Source organism: Odocoileus virginianus, chromosome 29, assembly GCF_023699985.2.
Source record: "Odocoileus virginianus isolate 20LAN1187 ecotype Illinois chromosome 29, Ovbor_1.2, whole genome shotgun sequence".
Lineage (NCBI taxonomy): Eukaryota > Metazoa > Chordata > Mammalia > Artiodactyla > Cervidae > Odocoileus > Odocoileus virginianus.
In genome coordinates this window covers 15859475-15868254 of record NC_069702.1, presented here as the reverse complement: position 1 = coordinate 15868254, position 8780 = coordinate 15859475, and the positions used below count along the sequence as shown (strand labels likewise).

At 41.5% G+C, this 8780-nt stretch overlaps 1 protein-coding gene across 6 annotated transcripts in view; it reads left to right on the top strand.

The window, feature by feature from the left end:
- Positions 1 to 8780, top strand: part of ARHGAP24 (Rho GTPase activating protein 24) — a 545723-nt gene that overhangs the window by 376747 nt on the left and 160196 nt on the right. The window contains exon 1 of one of the 6 annotated variants that reach the window (XM_070458187.1): positions 326 to 491. The exons of the other annotated variants lie outside the window; for them this stretch is intronic. The gene's annotated coding sequence lies outside the window, so the exon portion shown is untranslated. Of the gene's footprint in view, positions 1 to 325; positions 492 to 8780 lie in introns of those variants that run through there. 6 annotated transcript variants of the gene reach the window in all.

Here is an 8780-nt window from a genome sequence, read left to right as displayed (position 1 = left end):
AAGAGAGGGAAGGGGGAGAGAGAGAGATTATTCAAGAGTGCCTCTGGCTTAGCAGATTGGCAGTGAGCCATTTGGGGCTTCTCAGATTTACTGCTTCTCTGACTATTGTTGCAGCTCTGATTTATGGAGTTCAAAATCTCTTGAAAAGCAAGGTGTCTTAAGTTTACAGTATTTCCTTGATGGTCCCGCCCTTTCCCCTGTTCATTCCTTTTGCCCCCCGTTCACCTTGCAATGACCTTGCGCGACTCAGCATTTTTACCTGAGCTCAGAGGCCGGGGAACCTGCTAGTGCTGGGGCAAGGGCAGCGGTTGGTTTCCATTCCTGCGTGATGGAGTCATGGGAGAAACTGTCGGGAAGCAGCAGAGGGTAGGACCCGAGCGGCTGGGCTGAACTGTGCTAAGCGGCTCGGGACAGAGCAGCTGGCGCCGTCTCCCAGCCTGCGAGCGCAGCCTGCATTTGTCACTGACCACTGAAGTGTGTGTGTGTGCAAGGTGAGCTGGGTGCTTTCTCATTACTTTGGAGACAACTTGCCAGGTATTGCTGTCGATTGTGTTTGCTCACTTGGGGAGGTTTCTGTCACTGCAAATTCAGGACCTAGACTGTGTGTGGTTTTATTTATTGTTTTCTGTCGTGATCCATTCAGCGCTGCACGGTGCCCGAATTATGGCAACAGATTGGACGAACTGCTGTTCTTACCCTGCAATGTGATCAGTTTGGTGCCGTTTGCTTGGATTCTTTCATTGATCGCTGCTGCCAAATGATAGAGCTGTTCATAGACGGGATTCCAGCGCTGATTTGAAAGCGTGTGAAAACTGCTTCTGATAGAAATCTGGATTGCTAGTTTTTGGAGTACTTGCTGGGGTGTATTCTTTGCTCATATTTTAATGGGTGAAACTTTGGAGAGAGCAGAGTGTCTTAGGGTCTGATCTGGTGATAAAAGTAACATGGGAGTTTTCTGTGTTTTTGCTTGTGGAAATGAAAACTTATGCTTGGCCAATGGTGTGTGTGTGTGGTGGTGGAAGGGTATAATTTTTTAAAAAGGAACCGAGAATCAAAAGAAAAACAAATTTTACTTGGCTATATTTTGATGTACGTATTAATTTAATCAGCTCCTAAAGCTTTTGTTATCAGCATATTTTAAATTTTGGAACTTTGCATTTCGTGTGCACAAGGACAATAACACTGCAGTGTGTGTTTGTGAAGGCATGTGGGGACGTGGAGTATGTGCTTACTAGGAATAAAACAGGAATCTAAAACGTACCCTTGGCTAAGCTGACAGGCCTTAATACTGCACCAGTTTTGTGTGTTAGCTACTTAACGGACTTACGCAAAATGTAAAGGAGATACACTGTATTATTATATCTAAATAAGTATACAGGAGATTTATATTAATAAAACACATGCTCTAAAAAAGAAAGCCCTTGGGAATTGGGTAGTAAAAATAGGATGAGCAAAAGTTTGAAAAGGTATCAAATTTTACAGGGAGAGGAAAATAACACGTTAAAATGAGGAATAAGCGCATTGGGATATGAAAAGTACTTCAACTGCTCAAATGTATAAGTCTAATGACAGAACAATAGCATATTTAAGGAAATTCAGAGTGTGCAGAAACGAAGCCCAGAGCAAAATTTCTTAATAAGACATGGTTTCAACCTACCTGTGGAATATACTTATTTGTCTTCATCAAGTTGAGTCTGTTGCCTAGATTGACAAAATTAGAATTTGTTTAAAAAATACAGATTTAAAAATTGTATCTAAAATTTCTTTTCATTTGGGTAGACTTGGAAAGCTAATAATGTAACATAAGATGTATTAAAATGCAGTAAACATTGAAATTGTTCAAAACACTTAACAAACAATATACAATGTGAAAATTTTTTGTCCCGCTTTTGAATTATGTCAGTTTAGAAAGACACTGATCTTCTACACTAGAATGTCAGCTGTTGCTACAGACACTTGGACTGCTGAGCCCCATGGATCCACTCTTCATGTTTCTTGCTTTTAGGCTTCATTACAACACTGTGGAATGGTGAGCAGAAAACACTTGAATCTAACATTGTTATGCTTTCTATGAGTTTAGGACAGAAATATTTTCATCTGATAGATATGAAACGTGAGGTGTACAAAGAATTCATGATTAGTTGGCCTTTCCATCTTAGAATCTGTACTATTAATACCTTGACTTTTTGGCTGCTTCCATCTAAAATTTGACTGCTTCTTTTAAAGGGTGTAACATAACATTATCACCAGGGCTGAAAAGAGGTAGTGGACAACCTCTTATCATTGTTTTATAAACACAAGAGTATCCATGACTCTATGATGGTGGTGGCTGTGGTTTAGTTGCTAAGTTCTGTCTGACTCATGCGACCCCATAGACTATAACCTGCTAGGCTCCTCTGTCCATGGGATTTCCCAGGCAACTGGAGTGGGTTGCCATTTCCTTTTTCAGGGGATCTTCCCAATACAGGGATTGAACCTGTGTCTCCTGTGTCTCCTGCATTGGAGGCAGATTCTTTACCACTGAGCCACCAGAGAAGTCCTGTCTCTATGATGAATGTAGTCTGATATGTTTGAATGTGATGTGTCCATCTGTCCGCATCTGTCCTTCCACCTTAGAAACTTTGTCATCTCTTTGATGAACCACAATCAGTGTAAGCAGCCAAGAAATGCCTTAAATAGTGTTCACATTTATTCTTTAGATAACTAGCTTACCACAGCATACAAAGAGGTTTAAAAAGATTTAGAGATTATAGGTACTGACCTCAAAGCACATGCTAGTCTGTGCAAACACATTTATGTCTATGCAATTAAGGACTCCTAGTTAAAGGAAAAGATTAGGCTTTATTTATGTATTTGATGATTATCTCTATTTTTTCTTTTAAAGCTTAATTTTCTTAACACATTGTATTCTCTCTTCCTCTCTTCTTTTAGCTTTATACTTGATTCTAGACTTTAAACTTGGTAAATCCTTAATTTACTGAACCTGCTTTCTTTTGACCTACACTCAATCTCTTCTTCTTGGGTAAGAAAGCAATTTATGACTTACCTCCTGGAGGAAGACCCACCTCCCTGAGATCAAGAGACAACTACTCCCTCTCTGAGCAGGAAATGTGATGACCACTGGGAAAGAATGGACTGATAAAGGGCTCCCAGGCAGGCAATGACCATGTCTATCTCACTTAGTGTTTCTGCTATTCATGCTTTTAGCCATCTAGTCTGCTACTGGGCTTTGAAACCTTTATCAAGAAATGTTTGCACATAGCAACATAGTTACCCTGTCACAAAGACTCTTCCTAATTGAGATTAAATATGATTTGCTGTGTATGGGATTGGTTTAAAGTAGTATTGGTTGTCTTTTTTACCTTAAAGTGAAGTTGCTCAGTCGTGTTCGACTCTGCGACCAACATGGACTGTAGCCCACCAGGCTCCTCCATCCATGGGATTTTCCAGGCAAGAGTGCTGGGGTGGGGTGCCATTGCCTTCTCCAGGGGATCTCCCTGACCCGGGAATCAAACCCTGGTCTCCCGCATTGCGGGCAGACGCTTTACCATCTGAGCCAGCAGCTTAGCATTAAGGTAATTAAGTTCCATTTTGCCTATTAATTCCTCATGAAGTACTGTACATTCAGGTGAAGCCATGAGCATTCACACAACTTTTAATTATTATTTCAAGATTCCCTAGAGTAGGCTCAGATTGTTTCTGGACAAGAAACATGGAAGGCAGGGTGTATGATCTGTTTTTCTGGTAGATGTCCCCCTGAGGCTATAGAGTGCCCAGATGATCTCTGGACTGCTTAGTGGACCCCTGCGCTGCAAGAAGCTGGCAGCTGCTGCAGGAGCAGGTGGCTGCAGGCAGCTCTCCACCGGAGACTGTGATGAAAACATTTCTGCAAGTCTTCTCAAGAGGTCTGCCTCATCTGTATTGAATCTACCGTGTCTTCTAAGTAAACAGGATGGGTAGAGTCTGGTTGCTAGCAGGTGGGTCCAGATCGTGACAGACCTCCACACAAAATGCATCTCCATATTTTTACACATTTTTACAACCAGTAAAAGTCCTGTTTTTACAACCCTTAAATTATTTCTACTAGTGCATGCTTAAGTTACTTTAGTCATGTCTGACTCTTTGTGGCCCCATAGACTGTAGCCCACCAGGCCTTCTCTGCCCATGGGATTCTTCAGGCAAGAACACTGGAGTGGGTTGCCATGCCCTCCTTCAGGGGATCTTCCCAACTCAGGGATCGAACCCAAGTCTCTGACGTCTCCTGCATTGGCAGAGGGGTTCTTTATCACTAGGGCCAACTGGGAAGCCCCATTGGGCAGGCTCTAAACCTGACCCCAATGTTTAACCAGTCCCCTCCAAGAGCTACCCTCTACCACACAAAACATAATTTTTAAGAAATACTAACAGCCAATTAAGCTCTTTGCATTTTAATAGCCAAATAATTTTCATCCATATATAATTTGAATATCACTTCAAGAGAATAAAATTACAATTTCCAGATATCTCTAAAGGCCAAGAAACCATCACCAAAAAATTATTGCAAAGTTTCCTGTTACAAACATTTTGGATCATAAGGGAATGTTCAAGAATTCTATTCCAACACTCCAAAGTCAATAAAAAGTGACTCTTAGATGTTCTTTTGTGATGGAGTATTTTCAAGATCAGCCTGCTTAGACATATACTTTATGATAAAGTATAAAGCACACTAGAGCCTGTCCCTTCTCTCACTCCTGTTCTCCTGTAGTATGGGATTTTGCTTATTGAATAACTCTTAACAGAACACATCAATGTGTTAAGAGGAATTATTTTGTAGCCTTAAGTATCTCCTTTTCTTTATAAGTTAATATAAGAACTCAACTCTATAATGTAGGCTTTGGAGACTTCCCTGGGAGTCCAGCGGTTAAGATTCTGTTTCCAATGTATGGGGCAATTGTTCAATCCCTGGTCAGGAAACTAAGATCCCACATGCCATGTGGCATGGTCAAAACTTTAAAAACAAATCTAAATAAAGATTTTAAAAATTAAAAAAATAATTAAAATGTTGGGTTTCTTATTATTTAGATATAGAGTGAGAACAACAGATGAGGAGATGGTTGCCACTGCAAAGACAGTGTGCTACTCACTTTCAGAAGGCTGGACACATCGTGTCTTGAAGCCCTGGGGTTGGTCAGAAGGCAGAGAAAGAGGAAAGCATGAGCAAGAGCCTTTATTGTGCTTTCCTTGGGGAAGAACACATACTTTGGCCCCCTGATGCGATGAGCTGACTCATTTGAAAAGACCCTGATGCTGGGAAAGATTGAGGGCATGAGGAGAAGGGAACGACAGAGGATGAGATGGTTGGATGGCATTATCGGCTCAATGGACATGAGTTTGGGTAAACTTCAGGAGTTGGTGATGGACAGGGAGGCCTGGCGTGCTGTGGTTCATGGGGTCACAAAGAGTCGGACACGACTGAGCGACTGAACTGAACTGAACTGGGGAAGAACAGACAAAGTAGGGTAAGCAGGCTTAGTCTTGGGTTGTTGGAATAATTTCAGCAGTCTCTGGGGCATAGAGAGTCTCTAGTTGTCTATGTACCTGGTCCTAAGATGCCTAGGGCAAATGGATATTAGCCCAAAGTATGAGTGCCTTGTGAACGTCAGATAAAGGACCTGATTGGGATCAGGGCTCAGAACTGATTTATTTGCATAAAAAGGCATGCTCTGGGTTAGTCTTTCCTATTTTTAGGAATCAGCTTGCCCTGGAAGGGGCAGCTTATTTATGGTCAACAAAGCCCCGATGCCAAAACATTTGAAATACAGAAAATGGAGGTCAGCACAGAGCACTGAGTAAGTGCCCTGTGCTATACAGTCGGTTCTCATCAGTTATCTGTTTTATGCATGGTAGAGTATATGTATCAGTCCCGATCTCCCAGTTCACTCCATCTCCCATTTCCCCACTTGGTGTTCATACGTTTGTGCTCTATGTCTGTGTCTCTATTTCTACTCTGCAAATAGGTTCATCTGTACCATTTTTCTAGAATCCAGATAGGAAATCCGAAAAAGAGTGTATACATGTATACATGTTGCTGATTCACTTTGCTGTGCAACAGAAACTAGCCCAACATTGTAAAGCAACTATACTCCAGTTAAAAAAAAAAATTAAAGAAATACAGAAAATTAAAAGGCATTACTAATGCAAATTAACACACCCAAACAGAAATAGGTTGATTACTTTGTATCATTTTGCCAAATTTGGTATTCACCTGGTTAGTCCCCTATGGACAACAATCTCTTGACATGAAATGTATCTCTTCATCAATTCCAGGAACTCTGCCAGTAAACTTCAGAAAGGTTTTGGTTCAGTTAGTTTTGTTTTTTAAATTCAATACTTTAAAACAACAAAAAGGTCGAAAATAGCTAAATCCTCTTTATTGAAAAACTAGGTGCATTTCACTTGTCCTACACAGCTGTATGTTATTTGAGTTAGAGTCTAACAATAAATGCCTCCACATTAGAGTTGTGTTAAAATCCTTAAATAGGCTGTAATTATTAAAGAAAGTTTAACTTTGTGCACTCACCGTTCACCTTTGGTTGGAGCCAACTCCTGGCACACACAAGTTAATAAATAATTGCTCAATGGATAAATAAATGATTCAGTCACCAGAGCTCATTAGCAGAATTTTCTTCAGATTCCCTAAGAGCCTTTTGCATTGTTTCCAGTATGATTTTCATAATAAGGAAATTAAGGAAAGAAGAGCAAATTACGTTGATTATTCTGCTCAAACAAAAGCTGAGTCTCTTGTCACTTAAAAATATCCATGACAGGCCATGCTAGTATAAACAAACATAAAATGTGGTAAGGGACATATATAAATTGAGTAACAATTCTGTTTCAGCTGAACTGGCAAAACTGTCATTCATAATGCCCTACTCCTTGAGTCAGCAGTAATGCACAGAGGGATCAAGAACATGTAGCAGATGAATAGGATAGCTAATTTATCAAATTAGGATAGACCAACATGTGCTAAAAATAACCTGTAATCAAGGAAGACGACGCCTTAGAAATGTGGCATTTTCCCTCATCGTATTTCTGTTTCGTCATTTTTAAACATAAAGGAAATGAGAAAGCATACATACGGTGTTTTAGTGGAAGGAGAATTTTCTTCCTCTCCGCATTTAGTGTCTCCATTCCAGTTACTGGAATTTCGCATGGGAATTTATTGTGTAATAAATGTGGAACTTCAAAACAGTGGGGGAAGAATGAGTTGACAACAGATATTGGCACTACTGGCTTCCCAGGTGGTGCGGTGGTAAAGAACCCGCCTGCCAAATGCAGGAGATGCAAGAGACGTGGGTTCGACCCCTGGGTTGGGAAGATCCCCTGGAGTAGGAAATGGCAACCCACTCCAGTACTCTTGCCTGGGAAATCTCACAAAGGAGCTTAGCGAGCTACAGTCCAGGGGTTGCAGAGAGCAACTGTGCACAATTGGTTCCAACAAGATAGCCGTCTGAGAAAAGGGGAAAGGGGGTTATCTGTTCCCCCAAAATAAATTCTAGAGGAGTCGAAGATTTGGACGTAAAATGTGAAACTACATGCACAGGAGAAGAAGGCTTTGGTGTACTGATTTGCTCAGAGGAGATGCTCCACCGACCGAATCACTAAGCAGCCACGAGCGGAGAAATGACATCCTGCTGCTTGAGACGTGCCTAGGCTTGCTGGTAATCGCGGCGGTGATAGCAGAAGGGAGGGGTTCTAAGTGGTCCTTCTCCACACCCCTGCCCCATCATTGTCTGTCTTTCAGGCACCAAAGAGCCTGAGATGAAGGGAAGCAAGGAAAGGGATACGTGTAAATCACTAATTTCTTGTTTTCATTCCAAATCAGATGCTCCGTGTTTTATCCTGGGACCAGACCAGTATCGGGAAAAAATTACAGACTGATTTCTTGCTCTGAACTCTCCTGATTCCCAAATCTGACACGTGACTGAGGCCTCAAAGTGGCTTCGCTGTCTCTGGTATTGGCAGGCTTCTCATCTGTGATTTCCATGGGGTGACAGGGAACGAAACACTGTCAGCTGTGCCCCGGCCCTTCTGAGCTGTTGTCCGACTAGACAAAACCAGCTCCAAAAGCTCTCAAGGGGCATGTGTTTGCTAAGAGCAGAAGAGCTTTGGGTGGAAAGCTTTTCCTTTAGGGTCTGAGGCTTCTTTCTTCTTTGTCACTTCCTTTTCCTCTAGTTCCTTCCTCGATCCTGAATTCCCCACCTCCCCTGACCTCCCATAACGCCGCACACCATCCTCTGACCTGGATGAAAGAAACACTTACATCATTCACGCTAGGTCTCTCAGACTGGCAGGCTGTTTGGAGCAGTGTGCTGTGGTCCTAGCAACAGATTAAGGCACACTCACAGCACTTCAAAAGCCTGCAGACATTGAAAAATCACAGAGGACTACCTAGTTATATTTGGAACTTCTGCTTTGTGGGTTTTGTATTATAAGAAACCCGGGGAAGTTTTTAAACTTTTTTTTTGGATTTATTTTTAATAGAAACTTAGAAGGTATAACGCTTTTCTAAAACAGTTGTGATGAATTTAGCCGAGGTGCTGAGAATGAAGGTCAACCGCATCTATGCTGAGATTTTTAAGTAGGGCATATAAAGTTCACTAGCAGTCACAAGAAGGTGATTTTAATTATCAGGAATATTTTATATTCATTAAGAACACAGGCACTAGGGGCTGTTAGACCTGTTTTTAAGTCCATAAACAAGTTGTTTTACCGTGGGAAAGTTGTTTAACCTTGTAAGC